The sequence below is a fragment of the Mobula birostris genome, chromosome 4 (assembly GCF_030028105.1).
Source record: "Mobula birostris isolate sMobBir1 chromosome 4, sMobBir1.hap1, whole genome shotgun sequence".
NCBI classification, from domain to species: Eukaryota; Metazoa; Chordata; class Chondrichthyes; order Myliobatiformes; family Myliobatidae; genus Mobula; species Mobula birostris.
The window spans coordinates 7,242,756-7,269,307 of NC_092373.1; the positions used below are offsets into that span (position 1 = coordinate 7,242,756).

The following is a 26,552-nucleotide window of genomic DNA, read 5'->3' on the forward strand; positions in this document are numbered from 1 at the left end:
AAAGTTTGTCTCCAGTATTCTTCCCCTGGAATGTGTGGGTTTCCCCAGGTGCTCTAGTTTCTTCTAACAGTCCAAAGACCTACGGGTTAGTAGGTTAATTGGCCATTGTAACTTGTCCTGTGATTAGCAGGTGAGTGGCTAGTTGGGCCGAAGGGCCAGTTCTGTGCTGTCTCTAAATAAATGAGCAAGTGGGCAAACCTGATTCTGACTGTTACAGATTTCAATGTCTGCCGTCTCCTGTGTTCTTCCCTAGCAGCCTGCTTGACAATGTAAGGCCGGGTTTTGGAAGCGGGGTACGGGGTGCCGGGTCCCATACCCTCCCCTCCCCTTCCCTCCCCTGCACTACAAACCGCCTGGCGGGCGTCACAGAAATGTTTCTGGCGGGTGTGCGTATTAGGTCGAATACGGTAGCGGCTATGCTGCGAGTCTGGCAATGTGTGCGTTTGTTCTAACATGGCGCAAGCCGTTTTTTATCCCATTTCTGAGACGGGGAACTGTAACTGAGGGCATTTTTGTGAACGGCCGGGGGAAATAGAGGGATCTGCGAGCCGGGTGAGAGAGACACACACACACTCAACACAATCAGATTCGAAGGTAAGAGATCTTAAGCGAACAAAACCCTTTGGCGAATTGAGAGAGAGAAAAAAAAACAACTGTTGTTATAGAAGGTTATGAAATCCACATCCTTTTGAGCCATGTCTTTTTTTCCATGGAATTAAGCTTGGATTTTTTCCCTGTGTGTGTATATGTGTGTGAGAGAGAGTGCAGTGAAGTTTCTAATGACGATAAGGGGATTTACACATTTCGTCCGAGAGGGCGAAAAGTTTAGAAACTTTAAAACTTTTTTTGTATGTGAATCTTTTTCCTTCGACTCTTTCGCTGCTGCTCTGGGGGATCGGTTGGGCTCTGAGATTTGCTTTATAACATTTTCCTTGATATTCAATTATTATCCCCTCTTTCAATCCTGTACTTTTCCCCCATACAATGATTTTTTTTCCGGGGGGGGAATGTCTGTGGAAAGGAACAGCTTTTGATTTGCAGAAGCCGGTTTGCAACAGGAGGGGTTTCTCCCCCCCCCCCCCCACCCCTGCAAACACCACCCACCCCCTCCTCTTTCCAAGGCGGTTAATTATTGCGCTTATCTCTTGTCTCCCCCCCCCATACAGGTTATTTCAGTTATAACGGGGGACGGGGGGTAGTGAGATTGGTAGCCACCAGACAGGGAAACTTAAGAAAAGGGTTAAAATAAGAGGAGAGTTGTGTCTATCGTGAGGTGTGCGTGCCACGTATTTTGTTTCAGGACGGACAGACACAACTAATTTCAGTCTCTTTCCCCCCCCCCCCGCTACTGGTTAGAATTTAATATAAAAATACTTCTAAAAATAATATTTGCCAAGGAGATGCAGTGTGTGTGTGTCCAGTGACTGCATTCCCAGCATACCCCCGCATTCCAGACAGACTCCTCACCCCAGTGGAATGGAATGGGAGATGTGTGTGCAAGTTTCCGACCCATTGAGAGGCGTGAGTCATGATCCGGACCGGCCAAAGTCAGAACTCGGAAGATCGTTTTTTGAGAGGGGGGATAAATTTAAACCACCGTCTTCATTATAATTTTAAACAGAAAGTTCCCTGCCACACTCTCGACAATCCTGAAACGTGAAGTCGAGTGTGTGTGAGGAGGGAAATTAATGTTGGTGTTTCCATGGAGTGTGTGTGAGAGAGCATCATGCCCTGGGGCTGCGGGTTGTTTCAGAATGGTTAAGGGGTCAGACTGTAGACGAGGAGAGAGGGAGAGGAGGGGTAAGGGGAGGAGAGAGAGAAGAGAGGGGAATTCGAGGATGGGGAAGGGGGGGGGGGAGGAGAGAGAAAGAGAGATTAAGATTTTTCTGCAGATTGCGTCAGGTGTCGCTCCCACCCCGAGAGAAATTGGAAAAAAAGCTGCAGCCGAGATCTTGCTTTCATAAAAAATCTGGATGCATGGGTCAGATTGGAGAAAGGCGAGAGGCAGGCACAGGCACATTATTGCAGTCTGCTCTTTCGGATTGCATGGGAATTCAGATCTTTTTCTCCTAACGGGTAGCAGTGAGTTGGGGTGCAATGATTGATCTATTTTTAATTGATATTATTTTCTCGATCTTTTACCTCTGGTGTAGTTTCTCTGTTGAGACTGGGATTTAAAATTGCTTTATTTCGTGGACGGTATGGCGGGGGTGGGGTGGGAATCTGCAGTCTTTATAGAAAGTAGTGTGTTTTGTCGAGGGGAATGGGTTTGAGAGGGGAAATAAATCAGCCATGCTGGAATGGCAGAGCAGACTCGATGGGCTGAATAGCCATATCTGCTGGCGTGCTCGGCTTCCAGACATCTCCCACCCCCACCACCACCCAAGTCAGTTTTCCAACAAGGTGAATAATTGGGATGGATTTTATACATTGCAGGCTGCCAATTTCACCCAGACCAGGAGTTCTTCAAAAAGATTATTTTTTTAAAAAAGCTCTCTAAAGAGTGTGTATGGGATGTCCAGCGAGGGGTAGCACCTTCGGTGAAGGGGCTTGTCATATGCATTCTGGGGCACTCAGCTCTTACCTGTGGCTCCAAGTAGAAACACAGAAAACCTACAGCACAATACAGGCTCTTTGGCCCACAGAGTTGTTCTGATCATGTCCCTACCTTAGAAATTACTAGGCTTACCTTAAACACAAAATACTCTGCAGACGCTGGGGTCAAAGCAACACTCACAACATGCTGGAGGAACTCAGCAGGTCGGGCAGCATCCGTGGAAACGAACAGTCGACGTTTCGGGCCGGAACCCTTCGTCAGGACTGTAGGGGGAAGGGGCAGAGGCCCTATAAAGAAGGTGGGGGGAGGGTGGGAAGGAGAAGGCTGGTAGGTTCCTGGTGAAACCCGACGCAGATTGGGGGACCGCTTCGTCGTGCACCTCCACTCCATCCACCACAACAGACAGGATCTTCCGGTTGCCACCCACTTCAACTCTGCTTCACATTCCCATTCCGATACGTCCATACATGGCCTCCTCTACTGCCGTGATGAGGCGTCTAGGTACACTTCATATACCGTCTGGGTAGTCTCCAGCCCCTTGGTATGAACATAGGATTCTCTAACTTCCGGTAATTCCCTCCCTCTCCCTTCCTCTATCCCTATTTCACTCTGCCCCCTCCCCCAGCTGCCTATCACCTCCCTCATGGTTCCGCCTCCTTCTACTACCCATTGTGTTTTCCCCTATTCCTTCTTCACCTTTCCTGCCTATCCCCTCCCTGCCTCCCTTCCCCCACCCCTTTATCTTTCCCTTTACTGGTTTTTCACCCGGAACCTACCAGCCTTCTCCTTCCCACCCTCCCCCCACCTTCTTTATAGGGCCTCTGCCCCTTCCCTCAGTCCTGACGAAGGGTTCCGGCCCGAAATGTTGACTGTTCGTTTCCATGGATGCTGCCCGACCTGCTGAGTTCCTGCAGCGTGGTGTGAGTGTTACTAGGCTTACCTGTGGCCCTCTATTTCACTAAGCTCCATGCACCTATCTAAAAGTCTATTAAAAGACCCTATTGTATCCGCCACCACCACCATTCCCATTCCACGCACTTACCACTCTGAGTAACAAAAACTAACCCCTGACATCTCACTACCTGCTCCCCAGCACCTTAAACTTGTGAGCTCTTGTGGCAACCATTTCTGCCCTGGGAAAAAGCCCTCTGACTATCCCCACGATCAATGCGCCTCGTCATCTTATACACGTAGCTGTTTGCAGGTGACAGCAGCCACACCCTGGTACACCGCTTCCTTCAACAGGCAGGCTGAACGAGGTGGGGGACTCCAGCGGCCTGGTACCCCAGTGAGATAGGGACATGCCTGTCCTAGCATATGAAGTTGGCCTTGGCGGACTGGGTGGATGAGATCTCCTACGGCCAGGAAGGTGGTTCTGTAACGCTCCATGGAGAGCGAAGGGCATGACGAGGCACAGAAGACATCATGGTCATCCACTACAACCAGGGAAGACCCCAGTTTGTGACGCCTGTTCATACCACTGGACCTGGACTTCTGAGATCTGGAAGATGGAATTGGCCCAATGCCATGGCTTTACCTCTTTAAAGACTCCTGCACGGGTTTCCTGTCATCGTCGGGCGTGATGGACAGCTGTCACCACCGCCATCAATAGTCGCAGATTCGCCCAGGGCAGGAAGGGTGCCTCTTCTGGGGATGGCTGAGAAGGTGGTGTTACCACTATGGGTCACCACGTTTAAATAAGGAGTAGTTCACTGTGGGATGTTTCTGTGTTGACTTGGTGCCAGGATTGGTAAAGGGCTGATGAATGAGGGGCAGCACCGAGCTCCACCTGAATCAGCCAGGCGGTCTGGGTTCCACAGGTGCACGGTGCAAGGTGCAGGCTGGTGGGCCAGGTGAAATGACACGCAGCACAAGATGAGTCTGTTTCTTTGCTGTTGTGCTCTGAGTGTGAAGCTGAAGACCCAGCCAGTGGAGTTTCAGCCACTGTCTACACATGCCTCGCCTCCCCTCACCTCACCTCCCCCAGCCCTGTGTGAGAAGATTCTTATTTATTTAACGCACGCGGCGTAGCGGGCAGCGCAACGCTGTTACAGCTCGAGGCGTCGCAGTTCAATCCCGCCTTCTTCTGAAAAGGGTCTCTGTACGTCCTCCCCGTAGAATATGTGGGTTTCCTCTGGGTGACCTGGTTTCCTCCCACCAGTCCAAAGATGTGCTGGTTAGTAGGTTAATTGGTCATTGTAAGTTGTCCAGTGATTAGGCTGGGGTTAAATCGGTGGGTTGCTGGACAGCTCGAAGGGCCAGAAGGAGGTGTTCTGCGGTGTATCAATAAATAAATGCATATTAAAACAAGCAGTGAAATGTATCAGAAAAGGCATAATATCATGGCATTTGTCAAGACTGTTTAATGTCATTTCCAGGACACACGTGTAAAGGAGACAAAATAATTGTTCCTCCAGATCGAAAGCAGCACAAGAAGCACAATAAGATGAAGAACAGATTATTAATAATAAAAAAACACAATCAATATAGATACATAAGATACCTTATATACACAGATTGATTGTATGTCCATAAAGTGACACTAGGCACAGGAGTGTCTGTACATAAGGTGACTGACAGGAAATGATAAAGTAGTGGTGGTTGGGGGTGTGGAGGGGTGGGTCAGTGGGTGGAGGTGTTGATCAGCCTTACTGCTTGGGGAGAGTAACTGTTTTTGAGTCTGGTGGTCCTGGCATGGGTGCTACGTAGCCTTCTATCATGAAGTGTGTTGTTTTGCACTGATAAATTACAATAACGAGGATATATATCTATATATGAGGTCATTTGCGTTAACAGCCGACATAATGTAAATATGTGCTGGGGCAACAGGCAAGCTTCGCTACACATTCCAGTAACAACACTGCGTGCCCACGATATTCAGCAAAACAAGCACAAGCAACTGTAATGAGACAACTACAGAGAAGCAAGCTCCTTTCCCACCTGCCTAGCCAATATTGACAGCCTCCAACCCCAGGACAAGTTGCTTCTGGCCCTCAAGTCCTTGGCCTGAGACGCTCAGGCTTCAGGGCTTCAACCTCCAGTCTGTAGTCCACACTCACAGGCATCAGACCCCAGGACAAGTTGCTTCTGGCCCTCAAGTCCTTGGCCTCAGGCTCCAGTCCTTAGTCCACACTCACAGGCATCAGGCTCCTGACCTGTGGACAAGTGGCCCTGGGGCCTCGACCTTTAGGCCTTCGGACTCGCTGAATTTGGTCTTTGACCTTCAGGCTGCTATTTCTGGGCTTGTATTGTTTTGGACTTGGACATTCAGCTTTGCCCATTGCCCCCTGGACTCCACTCATGTCTTATGGTCAATAGGCAGCGTTTGCACGACGTTATGACAGCTCGGAACGTCGGAGCTCGAGCTTCGGTGCTGATGCTGTCTGTGAGAAGCTTATACATCCTTTTGCTGAAATCGTGGGTTTCCTCCCACAATCCAAACGACGTGGGTGTTAGTAGGTGAATTGGTCATTGTAAGTTGTCCTGTGACTAGGCTGGGGTTGAACAGGCGAGTTGCTGACTGATGTGGCTCACTGGGCTGGTAGGGCCCGTTCCACCCTGTATCTCTTTTATAGAAAAAAATGCACAGGACTCACTGATGATGGGTTCGACTTTCGGCCCCAAACTCCAGACTCGCATGTTCCTGTAGACCCCACCTCCTAGCAGTCTGTGAAAATGACACACCGTTAACTTAGGAGTCAGTGGTCATGACTCTGAGCTGAGATATCTTCAGACAAACACCCCAGCCTTGAGTGTGGGGGGATTGTATCCCACCATTTCTAGTGCTCCCGTTCCACAAGGTGTCGGCGGCTCGTTGGCAGTCAGTGCATCTCCATACATTGCCGATGAATACCGATCGGCATTCAATTCTTACCTTTGTCTGTATGGAGTTTGTGCCATGTGGGTTTCCATCGGGTGCTCTGGTTTCCTCCCAAATGCCAGACATAATATGGTGGTACGGGACCATTGGGACGAAAGGGCGGGTTATGTTCTGTCTCTCTAAATAAATAATATTCAGCTAGAGGAAGTGCAGCAGTGGTATCATGGGATCTTACCTTTGGAACAGAAAAGAATAGTCTTGTCTTTGCCTGATCCAGGCAGTTAAATTTGATGGATTAACGAGCAACAGGCTGTTTATGCTCCAGGTGTGAGCCCTTCGTAGGCGATTGTTTTCAGGTCCTCCATTGGTGGGGGTTGACCATGGATGTGACGTGATACGCAAGCTGGTACGCAAGTCAGGGCAGTACGATGTGGAGAGCGAGCTGTTGCCCGTACAGCAGGCCCCACCTCTCCACACAGCTGATGAATCCAAAGGAACGGCAGAGGCCGATACAGTTGGACACCAGCAGTGTCGCAGGAGTTGCCAGTCAGCAGTGAACTCAACATCGTAATTCTTTACGGACTCCAGCTCCGGATTTTTCACTCGGGATTTACACCCAAAGCCTTCCTCATGAGTGGGTATAGCCATAAGACAGCGGAGGTTTGAGTTCAGAGTTTTCCTCCTCCGCGATGAGCTGCCAACCATGACTGATGAGCCCTATCTGCCCAAAATGACTGGTTTTAAGGCACCAGTAATCCACCTTTGCCCCGTAAAGATATTCAAAGAGAGATACTTCTTAGATCCGTGAATTTAGAAAGAAACAGCTGTAGCCGTTATGGATGTGTTGGTCTCGGACGACCGGAAGGCCATCTACAATGGTTTGAATTGCAAACGCCGGCTGGTTTGTGCTGGGGAATTTCCCTGCCTTTCAATATCCGTGGTCAGCTGCGATTTTTGGCTCCCCGCCGAAATTGCGTGCGTTTTGAGGGTAGCGTAAGACGGACATTATCTTTACTCGCGATCACAGAGGCAGCTGGCACAGTAGCTGTACCTTGTTCTTGTCTCCACGTTCCCCTCACACTTGAATCCCTGTTGTCCGATTTGATTTGGCTCCTCTGGTGCAATGCGCTAAACTAATGGTAGGCAGTGGGATGGTGGGTTTATTTTTTTTATTATTTTGAGATACAGTGCAGAACAGGCCCCTCTGGTCAGTGAGCTGGACCAACCAACAACCCACCTAATCACAGGACAATGTAGAATAATCAGTTAACCTACCAAATGGCACTGTGGGAGGAAACAGGAGCACCTGGAGGAAACCCCTGTGGTCATGCGGAGAATGTACAAACTTTCTTACAGAAGATGCGGGAATTGAACCCCGAACTTTGAGCCCTGAGCTGTAATATCGTGATGCTAACTGCTACGCGTGTGTACATGGCCAAGTGGTTAAGGCATTGGACTAGCGACCTGAAGGTCGTGAGTTCGAGCCCCAGCCAAGGCAACGTGTTGTGTCCTTGAGCAAGGCACTTAACCATACATTGCTCTGCGACGACACCGGTGCCAAGCTGTATGGGTCCTAATGCCCTTCCCTTGGACAACATTGGTGTGGAGAGGGGAGACTTGCAGCATGGGCAACTGCCGGTCTTCCATACAACCTTGCCCAGGCCTGCGCCCTGGAGAGTGAAGACTTTCCAGGTGCAGATCCATGGTCTCGCAAGACTAACAGATGCCTTTACTTACTAACCGCTACGCCACCGTGATTTGTGGTTGTTCAATAAATGGTATTTGGGCATTGTGATGTGAGTTCAGCTCAGGTCAACGCTCTGAATCTTCGGCAGACATGTACGTTGTTCAATAAGCCTTTCGTTCGGAGAGTCTACCAAACCAGAAACTGGAGCTGATTATCTAAATATTGAAAGATGAGCATTATTTATCACGTGAGTGGAAATGTGCAGTGAGATGTGTCGTTTTGCATCAACACCCAACGCAGCCCGAGGGAGGATGTGCTGGGGGCAGTCCCCAGGTGGTGCCAGCTTCCAGTGTCAACGTGGTATGCTCACAACATGCTGACCCTATCTCAGAATCAGAATCAGCGTACTGTTTGTTGTGAAATCTGTGTTTTGTGGCAGTGGTACGTTGCACTACAAAACAATTTTGTTGTTCCTGTGGCACATTGGCTGGCAACCTTGCTGTTTCTTTCGCACTTGTCTGTTTGGTCTGGCTCAACGCTCGACACAGCACGGCTGGAAAGGAGTCAGCGGATTTCACTCACCTCGAAGTCCAGCGCAGATGCTGCTACAGCAGCGGCTGGCGTGCATAATAATAGTAAAAACTATAAATTACAATAAGTGTGTGTGTTCGTCCATCATCATCGATGAGGACCTCGATACCATTATGATGATGATGGTGTTGAGACTAGCGCGTGATTTGGATTTAAGTAAGGGAGAGTTGCGCAGCGTCAGCCTCACTCTCTCTTCCCAATTCCCATCTGGATCCAGTGGCAAGACAGAGTCGAGACGGCTGGAGATGGGACTAGGCGCAGTGGATGACCAGGACGTCTTCTGTGTCTTGTCCTGCTCTACACGTTCCACGACGCTTGCAGAGACCGCCTTCTTGACCGTTGGACCTTCCATAGGTCTCATCCGCTCAATCCGCCAGAGTCTGTCTTCACATGCTGGGAGAGACAACTCCCTATCTCACTGAGGGTTTGAGACCTGTCGGCTACCCTCACCTGGTTTAGCCGGCTTGTCGAAGCCGTTGCCCGGGGTGTGGCCGCTGTCGCATGCAAACAGCTACGGGGAGCCACAGGTGAGAGCTGAGTGCCAGGTGGGGGCCAAAAGTGGGCAAACTGCCCTGAAAAGGACACGACATGTTCCCCCACTAGAGGTGTTACCCCTCCCTGACACCCCATACACCCCACAATAAGTGTGTACACACAAAAAGAGAGAGGAAAAAACACTGAGCAAGTGTTCATGGTTCATTATTCATTCAGAAACCCGATGGAGGAGGGGAAGAAGCTACTCTTGAAACGTCTGGCTCCTGTACCTCCTCCCTGATGGGGGCAATGAGAAGCGGGCAGGTCCTGGGTGATGGGGGGGGGGGCCGGGGCCGTAATGATGGACTGTCTTTCTGAAGTTTCTGATGTCTCACCTTTTAGAAACTTAGAAAATAGGTGCAGGAGTAGGCCATTTGGCCCTTCGAGCCTGCACTGCCATTCAGTACGATCATGGCTGATCATCCAACTCAGAACCCTGTACCTGCCTTCTCTCCATACCCCTGATCCCTTTAGCCACAAGGGCCTTATCTAACTCCCTCTTAAATATAGCCAATGAACTGGCCTCAACCGTTTCCTGTGGCAGAGAATTCCACAGATTCACCACTCTCTGTGTGAAGAAGTTTTTCCTAATCTCGGTCCTAAAAGGCTTCCCCTTTATCCTCAAACTGTGACCCTTTGTTCTGGACTTATCCAAGTTCATGACTTAAGGATTGAAGGGCGCCCATTCAGAACAGAAAAGCGAAGAAATTTTTTTAGTCAGAGGGTGGTGAATCTATGGAATTTGTTGCCACAGGCAGCAGTGGAAGCCAAGTCATTGGGTGTATTTAAGACAGAGATTGATAGGTATCTGAGTAGCCAGGGCATCAAAGGTTATGGTGAGAAGGCGGGGGAATGGGACTAAATGGGAGAATGGATCAGCTCATGATAAAACGACGGAGCAGACTCGATGGGCCAAATGGCCGACTTCTGCTCCTTTGTCTTATGGTCTTATGATCATCGGGAACAATCTTCCTGCATCTAGCCTGTCCAATCGCTTTAGAATTTTATACGTTTCAATAAGATCCCCCCTCAATCTTCTAAATTCCAGCGAGTGTAAGCCTAGTCTATCCAGTCTTTCATCATATGAAAGTCCTGCCATCCCAGGAATCAATCTGGTGAACCTTCTTTTGAATGTGTCCTCAGTGTCCATAATGGAGCTGTCTGAGTTTACAACTTTCTGTTGATTTTCCAATCCTGTGCAGTGGCTCCTCAGACCCGATGAAAATATTAGCTTTAATTGTCATGTGCTTTGAAAGGGACAGTGAAATGCATCGTTTACATCAATAACCAACACACCCAGCGGACGTGCTGGGAGCAGCCTGCAAGTTTTGCCATAATTCCGGTGTCAATTAGAGCATGCCCATAACTCACTAACGCTAATCCGTACATCTGTGGAAAGTGGGAATGAACTGGATCACCCGGAGGAAATCCATGCAGTCATGGGAGAAAGTGCAAACTTCTTCCAGACCGTGGCATGAATTAAAGCCCTAAATGTTATTCGCTGCCGTTGTAAAGCGTTACGACAACTGCTGTCATGTCATGTTAATTTAAAAATAGAATTTTCTGGAAACACTTCGCAGGTCAGGCAGAATCTGTGGAGAAAGTGAATTGAGTTAGCATTTCTGCTCATTGGTAGTGTGGAGGAGCAGAGGGATCTGGGGGTACATGTCCACAGATCCCTGAAAGTTGCCTCACAGGTGGATAGGCTAGTTAAGAAAGCTTATGGGGTGTTAGCTTTCCTAACTCGAGGGATAGAGTTTAAGAGTCACGAGGTAATGATGCAGCTCTATAAAACTCTGGTTAGGCCACACTTGGAGTACTGTGTCCAGTTCTGGTCACTTCACTATAGGAAGGATGTGGAAGCATTGGAAAGGGTACAGAGGAGATTTACCAGGATGCTGCCTGGTTTAGAAAGTATGCATTATGATCAGAGATTAAGGGAGCTAGGGCTTTACTCTTTGGAGAGAAGGAGGATTGAGAGAAGACATGATAGAGGTGTACAAGATAATAAGAGGAATAGATAGAGTGGATAGCCAGCGCCTCTTCCCCAGGGCACCACTGCGCAATACAAGAGGACATGGCTTTAAGGTAAGGGGTGGGAAATTCAAGGGGGATATTAGAGGAAGGTTTTTTACTCAGAGAGTGGTTGGTGCGTGGAATGCACTGCCTGAGTCAGTGGCGGAGGCAGATACACTACTGAAGTTTAAGAGACTATTAGACAGGTATATGAAGGAATTTAAGGTGGGGGTTATATGGGAGACAGGGTTTGAGGGTCGGCACAACATTGTGGGCCGAAGGGCCTGTACTGTACTGTGCTGTACTATTCTATGTTCTATTGCTCAGCATTGGGAATGAAAGATGACAGGCTGATGTTGCAGAGAGGGTGAGGAAGGACCGGTAGACAGTGGTGCATGCTTTCTCCCAATCCTCCACAAATGGTGAAATAACTCAGCCAGGTAATTCCAGCATCTGCAGTCTCTCTTGGCTTCCCAGGTGAATCACAGACTGGAAATGGTCTGTTCGGATACAGATTTAAATTACACTGAGTGGCCACTTTGTTAGAAGCACCTGTACACCTGCTTGTCAGCGCAAGTATCTAAACAGCCCATCATGTGGTAGCCTGACTGATTCAAGCTGACAGTAACTCAAACAAGCACAACAGTAGTGTACAGAGGGGCATCAATGCACGACACGATGAACCTTGAAGTGGATGGGTACAGCAGCAGAAGACCGGGTACAGCAGCAGAAGACCAGGTACAGGAACTTGGTGGATATGTTATTTAAGTCCAGAAAGTGCCAATGAATTGTCCACAGGTTACCTGAATGTGTAGACATCCATATTGAGCCGCACAGGCTGGGATGTACTTAGATAGAAGGTTCTCTTGTATCTTCAACATAGCTTGGTGGTGTGAACAGTGAGCGAAGTTGTCTAAGGCTACAGAAGGATGTACTGTAGATTAGATTGAGATTGTAGATTAGATTGGTTGGATTGTATCGTACGTGGGAGACAACAATAAGATAAGACCATTAAGCTAATAGGAACAGAATTAAGCCATTTGGCCCATCAAGTCTGCTTCACCATTTCATCATGGCCATCAAATGCAGTACAGGTCAATTCCAGTGCTGTCTGTAAGGAGTTTATAAGTTCTCCTTGTCTTTGAAGACAAATAAGAGAAAGGCAATTTTAAAACAGTTTTTTTTTCACATCATTTGCCAAAGTGAATGTACACAATGAATTACAGTTGAAATTTATGCTGGTATACATGGTCTTATGTTTCCACTGAAGTCTTTGTGAGTAGTTTTTCATTGATTCAGTTGTATTTCTTCACTCTACTGTGGATGCCCGCAGGAAAATGTACCTCAGGGGTACTACTAGGTGACATATATATACTTTGATAATAAATTTAGTTTGAACTTTGAAAATGTACGAGTGAATTGCTGCTTCTCCGGAAGGACCCGTAGGATCTTGGTGTTTAAGGTTGGCTGTTCCCTATCCAGTGCTTACATGGCGATTCCTGGTCTCACCCTGAGGAGATGCTCTCTTCATCCTACCTGTCGCTCCCCCAGCACTCTGCTCCTCCTCCCTGGTTCCCAGTTCTGATGCAGGTTCTTCAGCCTGAAACCTTACGTGCTCCTCCCTCCATAGATGCTGCCAGGCCCACTGGGTGTTCCAGAATTTTCCGTAGTTAGTTTCTATAGTTTTTTTTCTTGACTTTGATAGAATTTTAATTCTTTGGAAATACGGCAGTTCCTGCAAAATGCTCAATGTATTCCTGGGAGTCACAATCAGGTTTAATATCATTGGCGTATCCAGTGAAATGTGTGGTTTTGCAGCAGTAGGATAGTGCAATACATGATTTAAAAAAACTACAAATTGCAATAAGAGGATATATAATTCAATAAGTAGGGCAAAAAGAGAAGTAGTGGGTAGTGTTCATTCAGAAATCCTGAAGGTGGGGGGAGAAGATGTTCCTGAAACATTGAGCATGTGTCTTCAGGCTCCTGTATCTCCTCCTTGATGGTGGCAATGAGAAGAGGGCACGTTCTGGGTGATGGAGGCATCATCTTTTGAATGTGTCCTCGATGGGTTGGGGAGGCTAGTGCCTGTGGTGGAGCAGGCTAAAATTACAAATAAATTATAAGGTGCAAGGACAACATTTTATGAAAATATGTGTGTCGATATTACACTTTAGTGCACAGTGAATGCTCCCTCCCTTCCTATTTTGTAATTTCCTTTGTGAAGTTTTTTAGCCCATTGTGACCACTCCTGATTGTTGAAGAGAATCCTAAGTAGTCCCATTGCCCTGTGCTCTCCTGATAGCCTTGTGTCAATCCCAAACCAATCCCACTGCCCCACTCTCTCCCAACAGTCCTGTATCAATCCCAAACCAATCCCATTGCCCCACTCTCTCCCAACAGTCTTGTGTCAATCCCAAACCAATCCCACTGCCTTGTGTTCTCCCAACAACTCTGGATCAGTCCTACACTAATCCCACTGTCCCACTCTCTCCCCGCAGTCCTGTGTCAATCCCCAAACTAATCCCACATTCCCAGTCTCTCCCCACAGTCCTGTATCAGTCCCCAGACTAATCCCACTGTCCCACTCTCTCCTCACAGTCCTGTATCAATCCCAAACTAATCCCACTGTCCCACTCTCTCCCCACAGTCCTGTATCAGTTCCCAAACTAATCCCACTCTCCACTGTATGCTCACAGTCCTGTGTCAGTTCAACACGATTTCATCTGCACAATTTCCTCTCCAGAGTCTTTGATCTTTCAATTATTATCTAATTTCCATTTTGCTGCTGACTACTCCCTGCACAACACAGTACATGCACGAGTAACCGCTTCTGCATTCAATGACCCTGAGTCTCCCCTTCATAATTTCTGTGGTTTCACACGACTGGCTCACTTGCACGTTCCCTGACCAATGCCCTTTTCATACACTTTTCTCTGGAACAGGTTTTTAAGCTGAGAAAGATCATTTCTCTACACAGCATCGTCTTGAGCCTCCTTTCAGTACTGAGTTGTTTGATTGCTATCCATTCAGTGTCACCTACACTTGAGCTGTCCTGAAATACTAACACTGTTCACTGTGGCCTGTCCAGATCATCTGTGTCCAAATGGCCAGGGGCGTTGATATAGTGAGGATAGGTTGAGAAAACGAGGGCTTATCTCTTTGGGAAGGGAGAATGAGAGGTGACTTGATAGAGGTGTATAAGATGACAAGAGGCATTGATAAGGTGGACAGCCAGAGGCTTTTTCCCAGGGTTCATATGAGGGGGCATAATAATAATATGATTAGGGGAATGACGGAGGCAAGCTCCTTAAGTGAGAGTAGTGGGTGCGTGGAGTCTCTTCAATAACCCTAATATATCTGCCCCTACCACCATGCTGGCAGTGCATTTCACACACCCACCTCTCTGTGTACTTCTGACATTTGCCTTGTACTTTCCTCCAATCCCCTTCATATTGTGTCCTTTGTATTTGCCTTTCCTGCACTGTCCACTTGATCTATGCCCCTTTACCACCTTGTACACCTCTATAAAGTCTCCACTCATCCTCCCTCACTCCAAAGAGAAAACCGCTAGTTCGCTCCACCTATCCTCATAAGACACACTCTCTAATCCAGGCGGCATCCTGGTAAATCTCCTCTACACCCTCTCTACAGCTTCCACATCCTTTCCATAATGAGGTGACCAGAACGGAACACGACACTCCCAAGTGTGGTCGACCAGAGTTTCATAGAGCTGCAACATGCCCTTTTCTCACTGTTACCATCAGGTAGGAGGTGCAGAAGCCTGAAGGCACTCACTCAGCGATTCAGGGACAGCTTCTTCCCCTCTGCCATCCAATTCCTAACTGGACTTTGAAGCTTTGGACACCACCTCACTTTTTTAATATACAATATTTCTGTTTTTGCACATTTTTAAAATAATCTATTCAATATATGTAATTGATTTACTTGTTTATTTATTGTTATGTTTCATTTATTTTCTCCCCCTCTCTCTGCTATATTATACATTGCATTGAGCTGCTGCTGCTGGGAAGTTAGCAAATTTCACGTCACATGCCGGTGATAATAAACCTGATTCTGATTACCTCAGGGACCTTGAACTCAATCTTCTGTTTAATGAAGGCCAACACACCATATGGCTTCTTAACCACCCGGTCAACTTGTGTGGCGACTTTGAGGGACCAGTGGATGTGGATCCCGAGCTCCCTCTGTTCCTCCACGCTGCTAAGAATCCTCTCATTAACTCTGTACTCTGCCTTCAAGAGAATCCCATCACATATTTCCATACTGAACTCTACATCCTGTCAATGTCCTGTTGTAACCTCATCTGTATGCAGACTTTTTATTCAGAGATACATCGTGGGACAGGCCTTTTCCAGCCCAATGACCCACACTGCCCAGCATCCCCTTATTAGCCCCAGCCTCATCACAGGACAATTTACATTTCATTTTAAAATCTTTTTATTAATATAATCTTCTACAGCTATAAAATTATTCAGCAAATTAGAATATATATAATTAATAAAGCTGAAAAAAAAATATGCTAATGAAAAAAAATTTATAAAAGAAAAAAAGGGAAAAACAGAACCCCAGCTAACTTAAAAAAAACCCCACTAACTATCAAACAAAGAGGGGAAAAAACCCATCAGGAACCAACTCCCAGAGAGATACATCTTACAATTATATATATATATATATATATATATATGAAAAAGAAAACACAGGACAATTTACAATGACCAATTAACCTGCTAACCGGTAAGTCTTTGCAATGTGGGAGGAAACCGATGTATCTGGAGGAAATCCACGTGGTTGACAAGGCGAGTGTACTAATTCCTTACAGACAGAGCCACAGTTTAACTCTGAGCTCTGACGTCCTCGGCTGAATTAGTGTCACTCTAACTGCTGTGCAAATGTGGCCCCGTAATTCCGCATGCGTTAAGCACTTCCCGGCAACTGCTGGATCTGTGACAGCATTGTGCGTTTCACTCGAGTAGGGATTACTCACTATGTAACAGCGAGTAGTCAGTTTATTCCCCGGGCAAGAATTAGTCACTGTGTAACTGTATAGTCAGACTCTCTCCACGTTGGGGATTACTCGTGTAAGAAGACGGAGTTACTGTTTATTCTGCAGGTCTGTACCGCTTCAGAATCAGGATCATGTTGAATGTCACTGGCATATGTCATGAAATTTGTTGTTTTGCTGCAGCGGTACAGTGCAATACTGAACTTAAAAACTTCCAATTGCAATAAGTAGATATAAAAATAAATTAAATATGTTCTGCAAAAGAGAGAGGAAAATACTGGGAAACTGTCCATTCAGAAATCTGATGATGGCAGGGAAGAAGCTGAAGCAGTGAGTGGGTGTCTTCAGGCTCCTTGATGAAGAGGATATGTCCTAAGTGATGGGGGTCCTTAATGATGGATGCCACCTTTTTGAGTCATCACCTTTTGACGATGTCGTGGACGCTGGGGAGGCTGGTGCCCATGATGGAGCTGGCTGAGTTTACAACTTTCTGAAGCTGTGCAGTGGCCCCTCCATACCAGACAGTGATGCAATCAGTTAGAATGCTCTCCATGTACATCTGTAGAAAGTTGCAAGAGTCCTTAGTGACCTAACAAATCTCCTCAAACTTCTGATGAGATGCAGCCTCTGTCATGTCTTCTTGGTAATTGCATCAATATGTTGGGACCAGGAGAGATCCTCAGAGATGTTGACACCCAGGCACTTGAAACTAATCACTCTTTCCACTGCTAATCCATTGATTGAGAATCAGGAAATGTGTGTTGTGTCAAATTCCAGCCATCTTCTGGAATCACACCAACTTGTGCATTCATTTTTCCAAGATTGGTAACTCCTCACGCTTCCCTCTTCTTTCTTTTTTCATTGTCCATTCTGACTCCCCTCTTACCCCTTCTCTTCTCCTCACCTGCTCATCACCTCCCTCTGGTTCAACTCCTTCTCTTTCTCCCATGGTCCACTCTCCTCTCCTATCAGATTCCTCCTTCTGCAGCTGTATACCTCTTCCACTTATCACCCGCCAGCTTCTTACTTCATCTCCCCTCACCTGTCCTTACCTGTCACCAGCCAGCTCGTACTCCTCCCATCCCCACCTTCTTACTCTCGCTTCTTTATACTTTATACTTTATTGTCGCTAAACAATTGACACTAGAACGTATAATCATCACAGCGATATTTGATTCTGTGCTTCCTGCTCCATGGATTATAAATATTAAATATTGAAAATATTAAAAATTAGCAAATATTAAAAATTTAAAGTTATAAATCATAAATAGAAAATAGAAAAATGGAAAGTGAGGTAGTGCAAAAAAATCGAGAGGCAGGTCCGGATATTTGGAGGGTGCAGCCCAGATCCAGGTCAGGATCCGTTCAGCAGTCTTATCACAGTTGGAAAGAAGCTGTTCCCAAATCTGGCCGTACGAGTCTTCAAGCTCCTGAGCCTTCTCCCGGAGGGAAGAGGGATGAAAAGTGTGTTGGCTGGGTGGGTCGTGTCCTTGATTATCCTGGCAGCACTGCTCCGACAGCGTGTGGTATAAAGTGAGTCCATGGATGGAAGATTGGTTTCTGTGATGTGCTGAGCCGTGTTCACGATCTTCCGCAGCTTCATTCGGTCTTGGACAGGACAACTTCCATACCAGGTTGTGATGCACCCTAGAAGAATGCTTTCTACGGTGCATCTATAAAAATATTAGTGAGGGTTTTAGGGGACAGGTCAAATTTCTCCAGTTTTCTCAGGAAGTAAAGGTGCTGGTGTCTCCCTCTTCCTTTCCAGTCCTTACATTTTCAGTCAGAAACGCCAACTATTCACTCTTTTTCACAGATGCTGCCTGACCTGCTGAGTTCCTCCAGCATTTTGGGTGCGTTGCCCTGGACTTCCAGCATCTGCAGAATCCCTTGAGTTCAGAAGTGTAGCCTTGCTCAGCTTGTGTTTGTTGGTTCCATTGCATCAAGAGAAGTTTCTTTCCATGTTTGTTTCCATTTCCTCTGCTCCCTCCCTGGAAAATAGAAGAATGGGAGGGGGGAATCTCATTGAAACCTTTTGAATATTGAAAGGCCTAGAGAGAGTGGATATGGTGACAAAGTTTCCTAGAGTGGGAGAGTCTAGGACCAGAGGGCAGAGGCTTAGAATAGAAGGACATCCCTTTTGAACAGAGATGAGGAGAACGTTTTTTAGCCAGAGGATGGTGAATCTGTGGGATTAGTTGTCACAGACAACTGTGGAGGCCAAGTCATTGGGTGTATTTAAATTATAAGACATAAGAGGAGAATGAGGCCGTTTGGCCCATCGAGTCCACTGGCATTCCATCATGGTTGACTTATTATCCTTCTCCACCCCATCTTCCTGCCTTCTCCCTATAATTTTTGATACTTTGACTAAGCAAGAACAAATCATCTTCAGCTTTAAATATACCCAATGATATGGCCTCCACAGCCGTATACAGATTCACCACCCTCTGGCAAAAGAAATTCCTCTTCATCTCTGTTCTAAACAGATGTCCTTCTATTCTGATGTGGTTTCCTCTGGCCCCAGACTCCCCTGCTATAGGAAACATATTCTCCACATCCACTCTTTGATAGGTTTCAATGAAACCCTCTAATTCTAGTGAGTACAGGCCCAGAACCATCAAACACTCCTCATACATTAACCCTGTTGTTCCCAGAATCATTCTTGTGAACCTACTCGGGGCCTCTCCCCCAGCACATCCTTTCTTGGATAAGGGGCCCAAAACTGCTCACAATACACCAAGTGCAATCTGACCAATGCCTTCTAAAGCCTCAGCATTACATCCTTGTTTTTATATTCTAGTCCTCTCAAGATGAATGCGAACATTGCATTTGCCTTCCTCACCCACTCAACCTGCAAGTTAACCTTCTGGGGAATCCTGCACAAGGGTTTTGCACCTCTGATTTTCGAATTTTCTCCTCATTTAGAAAATAGTCTCTGCCTGTATTCCTTCTACCAAAGTGCATGACCATACACTTTCCCACACTGTATTCCATCTGCCACTTCTTTACCCATTCTCCCGCCCTGTTTTAATTCCCTCTGCAGGCACACTGCTTCCTGAACACCAGCTGCCCCTCCACCTATTCTGGTATCATCTGCAAACTTGACCACAAAGGCATCAATATTATAATCCAAATTATTGACATACAATGTGAAAAGAGGTGGTCCAACACCGACCCCTGTGAAAACCACTTGTCACCAGCAGATTGTAAAGTGTAGGTTGACAGGTTCTTGCTTAGTAACAGTGTCAAAGGTTTTGGGGGGAAGGCAGGAGAATGGGGTTGAAATTGAAACTAAATCCACCATGGTGGAATGATAGAGCGGGCTTGATGGGCAGAATGGCTTAAATCTGCTCCTATGTCTTTTGGTTTTATTAAGACTGACAAAACAATGAATGTGCAAAAGAAGACAAACAGCAACTCTACAAATCATACTGATATCATGAGATGTAGAGTCCTTGAAAGTGAGTCTGTAAATTGTGGAATCTGTTTGGAGTTGAGGTGAGTGAAGTTATCCTCACAGGTTCAGGAGACAGGTGGTTGAGGGGTAATAACTGTCCCTGAACCTGGTGGTGTGGGACCTGATGGCTGAGGGGTAATAACTGTTCCTGAACCTGGTGGTGTGGGACCTGATGGTTGAGGGGTAATAACTGTTCCTGAACCTGGTGATATGGGACCTGATGGTTGAGGGGTAATAACTGTTCCTGAGCGTGGTGGTGTGGGTCCTGATGGTTGAGGGGTAATAACTGTTCCTGAACCTGGTGGTGTGGGACCTAAAGCTTCTGTACCTTCTTCCTAAGGCAGCAGTGAGAAGAGAGCATAGCTTGCATAGTGGGGGTCCTCGATGACAGATGCTTTTTCTCTTGTGGCAGCTCTCCATGTAGATGTGATCAGTGGTGGGGAGGACGTTTCCTGTGATGGACTATGCTGTATCCGTTACTTTTTGTGGGCTTTTCCATTCTTGAGCATTGGTGTTTCTGTATCAGGCTGTGATACACCCAGTTATGATACTCTCTACTGTTCATCTATAGAAGTTTGTCAGAATTTTAGGTGACATACCAGACCTATGTAAACTCAAGAAAGCAGAGGTGTTGTTCCTTTTTTTTGTGATGGCACTTTGGGCTGGTCACTCTGGAATGAAAATGCCGAGGAATTTAAATTGCTGACCCTCTCAATCTCCAATCCCCCTGATGAGGACTGGTTCATAGACTATCTGGTTTCCTCCTCCTGTGGTCAATAATCAGCTCCTTGGTCTGGCTGACTTTGAGTAAGAAGTTGCCAATGTGACATAACTCAGCCTGGTTTTCAGTCTCCCTCCCGTATGCTGATTTGTCACTGCGTTTCATTTGGCTACCAACAGCGGTGTCATCAGCAAACTTAAATATGGTGTCGGAGCTGTGCTTTGCTGCAGAGTCACAGATATAAAGTGATTAGAGCACGGGGCTCAGAAAGTCAGGCAGCATCAGAGGAAAGAGGAAGAATCAGAATCCGAATCCGGTTTAATATTACCGGCATATGTAGTGAAATTTGTTGTTTTGTGGCAACTACATTGCAATACATAATAATATAACTATTAAAGAAAGAAGCTGCAGAAGATCGTGAACACGGCGCAGCACATCACACAAACCAATCTTCCGTCCTTGGACTCACTTTACACCGCACGCTGTCGGAGCAGTGCTGCCAGGATAATCAAGGACACGACCCACCCAGCCAACACACTTTTCATTCCTCTTCCCTCCGGGAGAAGGTTCAGGAGCTTGAAGACTCATACGGTCAGATTTGGGAACAACTTCTTTCCAACTGTGATAAGACTGCTGAACGGATCCTGACCCGGATCTGGGCCGTACCCTCCAAATATCCCGACCTGCCTCTCGGTTTTTTTGCACTACCTCACTTCCCATTTTTCTATTTTCTATTTATGATTTATAGTTTAAATTTTTAATATTTACTAATTTTAACTATTTTTAATATTTAATATTTGTAATCCAGGGAGTGTGAAGTGCAGAATCAAATATCGCTGTGATGATTGTACGTTCTAGTACCAATTGTTTGCCGACAATGAAGTATAAAGTAGAAATGACAATTTTATTTATATAGTGCAAAAAGAGAAAAAAATGTAAAAATAGTGAGATGAGAAAATCTGCAGCCGCTGGAAATCCAAGCAACGTGCACGAAATGCTGGAGGAGCTCAGCAGGCCAGGCAGCATCTGTGAGGAAGAGTAAACTGTCTTCTCCGAGACCCTTCATCAGGACTGGAAAAAATAATGAGTCGTCAGAGAAAGATGGCGCAGGGAGGTGAGGAGGAGGTATAAGGTGGCAGGTAGTAGGTGAAACTGGGCAAAGGAGGGGTGACGTAAAGAGCTGGGAAGCTGATTGGTGAAAAAGAGTCAGGGCTGGAGAGAGGACGTCTGAAAGGACAGGCCAGAAGACCCTGGAAGGAAGGGAAGGGGGAGCTGATGGGCCGGTAAGGAGATAGGGTGAGAGAGGGAAGCAGGAAAGGGGGATGGTGAAGTGAAGGGCAATTACAAGAAGTTCGAGAAATCGATGTTCATGCTACCAGGTTGGAGGCTACTCAAACAGAACATAAGCAGTCCCTCCTCCAACCTGAGTGTGGTCTCATTCTGGCAGTAGAGGAGGCCATGGATAGACATATCGGAATGGGAATGGGAAGTGGAATTAAAATTGGTAGACACTGGGAGATCCCACTTTTTCTGGCATAGATCCACAGTGAAGTGGTCTCCCAGTCTAAGTTGGGTCTCACCGATATACAAAAGGCCATACCAGCAGTACCAACCACAGTAAATGACCCCAACAGATCACAGGTGAAGTGTTGCCTCACCTTGAAAAACTGTTTGGGTCCCTGAATGGTAGTGAGGGAGGAGGTGTAGGGGCAGGTATTACACTTGTTCCACTTGCAAGGATAGTTTCCAGGAAGGAGGTCAGTTAGGCGGGATGAATGGACAAGGGAGTTGCGTAGGGAGCGATCCCTGCAGAAAGTAGGTGGGGGCTGGAGAATATATGCTTGATAGGTGGGATCCTGTTGAGAGATGGTGGAAGTTGCAGAGAAAAAAATAATGAGGCAGTGTTCATGGTTCATTGCCCGTTGAGAAATCTGATGGCGGAGAGGTAGAAGCTGTTCCTGAAACATTGAATGTGTACCTCCTCCTTGATGGTAACGATGAGAAGAGGGCACGTCTTGGGAATTGGGGGTCCTTAATGATGGATGCTGACTTTTTGAGGCATCGCCTTTTGAGGACAAAGGGGTTGACAAGCCTGTGTGGTGACTGACACCCCAATGCTCCCCATCATGCTGCTTGGCTTGCTAAAGATTTCCAGCATTGCAGTTTCACAAGGTTATAAAAAGAGTCTGTGCAGTACTAGAAATCTAAAATAATAGGCAGACAGTGCTGGAGCAGGATGTCGAGGAGGGAGTGTCAAAAGTAAAAGAAAGTATGACCTTGGAGTAGGTTAAAGGGTTAGCATAAGATGGACTGAATGGCCTGTATTGTGCTGTAGTTTTCAATGTTCTGTGTGCTCGGGTTAGAGGGCATGGCCTTGGAGGATAGGCTGAGCAAACTGATGTGTTCTCTTTGGAGCGAAGGAGGATGAGAGGTGTCTTGAAATAGTGTATAAGATGCTGAGAGACTCCAATCGAGAAGACAGCCAGAGACTTTTTCTCAGGGTGGAACTGGCTAATAGGAGCGGGCATAATTTTAAGGTGATTGGAGGAGAATATCGAGCGGGTGTCAGAGGTAAGTTTTTTGCACAGAGCATGGTGGGTGCATTGAAGCCCCTGTCAGTGGTGGTGGTTGAAGCACGTATATTAGGGACATTTTAGACTCTTGGATTGGCATGTGGATGAGAGGAAAATGGAGCTATGTGGGAAGGAAGTGTTAGGCTGATCTTGGAGTAGGTTACATTGTGGGCTGAAGGGCCTGTACTGTGCTGTTTGGGCTCGGGCCCTCCCACTTCGATTCAGTCATTATATGCCACGCCACAAACGTCCTTCACCTTTGAGGCTTTGGCTCATACCGCCAGGTCACGCAGGCAGTTCGGAAACTGAACTCCAAAAGGGAAGTACAGGCTCTGGGTCTGTTTGACTCAGCACCATTGCAGAGGGAGATTGTTTGCTTAGCATGTTACCAGAATCAGAAATTGGTTTAATATCACTGGCATATGTCACAAACCTGTTGTTTTGAGGCAACAGTACAGTGCAATACGTAACAATAAAATCTACAACTTACAAGTAAAGAAACAGTATATAAAAGTTAAAGAAGTAATGCAAAAAGAGAGGAAAATATAAAATATTGAGATAATGTTCATGGGTTCATTGTCTATTCAGAAATCTGATGTTGGAGGGCAAGAAGCTGATCCTGAAATATTAAGTGTGTGCCTTCAGGCTCCTGTACCTCTTCGTTGATGGTAGAAATGAGAAGGGGGCATGTCCTGGATGATAGGGTTCTTAATGATGGATGTTGTGTGTCTGTGCAGGCTCTGAAGGCAAGATACAAGAGATTCGGCAGTTGCTGGAAATCCAGAGTCACACACACAAGATGCTGCAGGGACTCAGCAGGTCAGGCAGCGTCTATGGAGAGAGCTGGGCAGTTGATGTTTCCCATCGAGACCGTTCATCTGATCTCCACTCTTTCAGTCCAGATGAAGGGTTACATTGACAGTCCACTTCTCAGAGACGCTGCCTGACCCACAGAGTTTCTCAAGGAGTTTGTTGTTGATCTAATTACTTGTAGCTCTGATAATCCAGAAGCCCCATGCGACTAACCTCTGTGAGGATAATGTCAAGTCAATTAATTAAAAGATGTGGAATGAATTGCTTGAGCTGCACACACAAAGTGCTAGGGCAACTCGGAAAGTCAGGCAGCATCCATGGAGGGGTTAGCGTGATGCTATTGCAGGTCAGGGCATCGGAATTTGGAGATTAATTCTGGCGTCCTCTGTAAGAAGTTTGTATGTCTTTCCTCCCGCATTCCAAAGATGTACTAGTTAGTGGGTTAATTGGTCATTGTACATTGTCCTGTGATTAGGCTAGGGTTAAATCAGTGGGCACGTGGCCAAGTGGTTAAGGCATTGGATTAGCGACCTGAAGGTCGTGAGTTCGAGCCCCAGCCGAGGCAGCGTGTTGTGTCCTTGAGCAAGGCACGTAACCGCACATTGCTCTGCAACGACGCTGGTGCCAAGCTGTATCGGTCCTTGCCCTTCCCTTGGACAACATCGGTGTCGTGGAGAGGGGAGACTTGCAGCAATGGCAACTGCCGGTCTTCCATACAACCTTGCCCAGGCCTGCGCCCTGGAGAGTGAAGACTTTCCAGGCGCAGATCCATGGTCTCGCAAGTCTAATGGATACCTTTAATTAAATCAGGATTTGGTGGACAATGCAGCTCGTTGGGCTGGAAGGGCACTGTATCTCAAAATCAAATAAACAGTTAGTTTTTCATCCAAGTACCTTCATCAGGCTCCTTCCCCCTGTATCCAGATGAAGGGTGTCTATCTGAGACATCACTTGTCCATTCTCCTCCATAGATGCTGCCTGACTTGCTGAGCCTTTCCAATGCTGTGTGTTCCTCTTGAAGGAAAGATCGCCATTCGCAAATCACTTTTGGAGAGCTGGCAAGGTCCTTGCCTGTCAGAGGGGCTGTTGGGTTCTTTGTCATTATGTGCCACGGGCAATCATAGTTTTATGATCATGATTGTTCTTGGCAATTTTTTCCTACAGAAGTAGTTTGCCATTGCCTCCTCCTGTGCAGTGTCCTCCTTTGGTAGAGATGTGTCTCCACCCCATCACCCTACACCTCCTTTGGTGGAGACGTATTTTCACCCTGGCACCCTACTCTTGGATTAGACTGTACAATTGTTATTTTCTTTGCAGTTTAACAATGAATTACTGACTTATATTTTATACAACCACTTATATACATGTAACTGTTTGGTATGTCTCCCAAGTGGTCACGGTATGTATATGTAGTTGTTCAATGTGCCCCCTAGTTGTTACAGTTCTTTGTATTATTCTGGAAGCTTCTTGATTTCACATTATATGAATAAGGCTATCTGATTGGTGAACTCTTATTTATATGTTTGAACTGAATGTGTCTCTCATCTGTGGGGTATAAGGAGGGCCATGCGCATTGGCTCACCACCTTTATTCTTTTTCCTTCATGTTCTCAGACCCCTGCCACTTTTAAACTCCGATCTCTTTGTTCTAAGAGTACATAGTCATAGAAGAGTACAGCACAGAAACAGGCCCTTTGGCCCATCTAGTCCATGCTGAACCATTTAAACTTCCTATTCGCAGCGACCTGCATGCCCTGCTATCCTTGTACCTATCCAAATGTCTCTTAAAGATTGAAAACAAGCTCCCGTGCACCAATTGTGCTGGCAGCTCATGCCACAGTCTCACCACCCACTGAGTGAAGACATTTCCCGTTATGTTCCCCTTAAAGTTTGCACCTTTCACCCTTAATAAAATGATCATGAAGCAACAAGGTTCTTTCCTGGTCTCCGAAAGAACTTGCATCAGAAACATGAGAATCTAGCAGGGGCCCACACCACCCATGAACAGTGCTCACCAGGCAGCGCTGGTCTCCGATGTTCTGGAACCAGTGGGTCAAAGTTAAAATGGAGTTTATTGCCATCTGCCAAAGTACATGTATGCACGGGGGCAGTGAAAAATGTCCTTGGTCATAACCTCAGGGGCTGTCCGTGTGGAGTTTGCATGTTCTCCCTGTGACCACCCCCCCCGGGTAAATTGGTTTATAATTGTTAATCAGAGGTGCAGAGGGGCTTGGATGTCTTCATGCATGAGTCTCTAAAGGTTCATTTTCAGGCTGAGTCAGTGGTAAGGAAGGCATATGCGATGTTAGCATTTGAGGACTGGAATATAAAAGGCTGTAATGCTGAGGGTTTATGAGGCATTGGTCAGACTGCACTTGGAGTTTATGTGAGCGGTTTTGGGCCCCATATCTCAGAAATGATATGTTGTCATTGGAGGGAGTCCAGAGGAGATTCACAAGAATGATTCTGGGAATGGAAAAGTTAACGTATGAGGAGCGTTTGATGGCTCTGGATTTATACTCATTGAAACCTATTGAACATTGAAAGTCCTCGATAGAATGGATGTGTTGAGGGGAGTATAAGACCAGAGGGCACAGCCTCTGAATAGAGTGACATCATCTCAGGACAGAGGTGAGGAGGAATTTCTTCAGCCAGTGGGTGGGGAGTCTGTTGAATACATTGCCACAGACAGCTGTAGTGGCCAAGTCATTGGGTATATTTAAATCAGAGACTGACAGGTTCTTGATTAGTCAGG

At 46.6% G+C, this 26,552-nt stretch overlaps 1 protein-coding gene across 1 annotated transcript in view; it reads left to right on the forward strand.

The window, feature by feature from the left end:
- The first annotated feature begins 412 nt into the window (after window positions 1–412).
- Window positions 413–26,552, forward strand: part of fndc3ba (fibronectin type III domain containing 3Ba) — a 376,967-nt gene continuing 350,827 nt past the window's right edge. Inside the window, exon 1 of the mRNA XM_072254884.1 lies at window positions 413–594. The gene's annotated coding sequence lies outside the window, so the exon portion shown is untranslated. The remainder of the gene's footprint in view (window positions 595–26,552) is intronic.